The 948-nt window shown below is 36.9% G+C and overlaps 1 non-coding gene across 1 annotated transcript; it reads left to right on the plus strand.

Annotated features, from left to right (window-relative positions):
* Positions 1-477: 477 nt before the first annotated feature.
* TRNAF-GAA (transfer RNA phenylalanine (anticodon GAA)) lies at positions 478-550 on the plus strand. Its single transcript has one exon. It is a non-coding gene; the product is annotated as a tRNA-Phe (tRNA).
* Positions 551-948: the final 398 nt, after the last annotated feature.

Below are 948 nucleotides of genomic sequence, written 5' to 3' on the forward strand. Positions count from 1 at the left end.
TGGCGTAAAACTGTCATCCCTTCACCCTGAATCCTGAACTGGGGCAAGAGATTACCAACAGAATATGATGCTGGTTACGAGGATGTGTTACAGAAAAGATGTATACCTTGTTCTGTCACTGAGCTGGGGAAAATAAGCTGGAATAGGATGAAAATCTTGGTCAAGTTCAGGTATATACCGGTAGTAGTAAAGAGTTAAGGAAGGCAACGCTTTTCCCCTAATGTAAGAAAAGTTGAGTACCACCGTCTGGCAGTACGAAGAATATAGTATAAATGCCTTCTTTGGGCTGAAGGCGTTAAAGATGAAAGATGGCTAGCACTCTTACGATCGAGACAACTCAAATATTATATTCCAGCAACACCAGGCTATTTTATTCAGATATGAGCAAGCCACAGAGGCCTGAGTGTTAACAGTGGTATCATTAACCCTATTATGGCAGGAGCAACGCTAGTATTCTGTTCTAGGTCACGACATGTGGCCTAGATAGCTCAGCTGGGAGAGCGTTAGACTGAAGATCTAAAGGTCCCCGGTTCGATCCCGGGTCTGGGCAGTATAATGTTTTGTTGGTGGACTGAGACGAAGTCATGCTAAAGGTCATTTGCTACGAACATGTCAGAGGCCAAGAGGCGGATGGCTTGTTCTGTAACAAGTGGTTTATTTAAAACCAAGTAATGCTACCGGAGTGGTAAGGCAGTCACTTACCATTCACTGATCTGGATTACTATAACCTAGATTCCGGCCCCTACACCATGCCTGGGGAAATACTGAAATATAATAATAATAATAATAATAATAATAATTATTATTATTATTATTATTATTATTATTGATATTTTTATTATTATTATTATTATCATTATTATGATTACATTATTATTATTATTATTATTATTATATATTATTATTATTATTATTATTATTATTATTTTAAAGGATGTACAACAAAGA

Source organism: Coenobita brevimanus, chromosome 58 (genome assembly GCF_032717465.1).
Source record: "Coenobita brevimanus isolate Jiangsu-jjx chromosome 58, ASM3271746v2, whole genome shotgun sequence".
In the NCBI taxonomy this organism is placed as follows: Eukaryota; Metazoa; Arthropoda; class Malacostraca; order Decapoda; family Coenobitidae; genus Coenobita; species Coenobita brevimanus.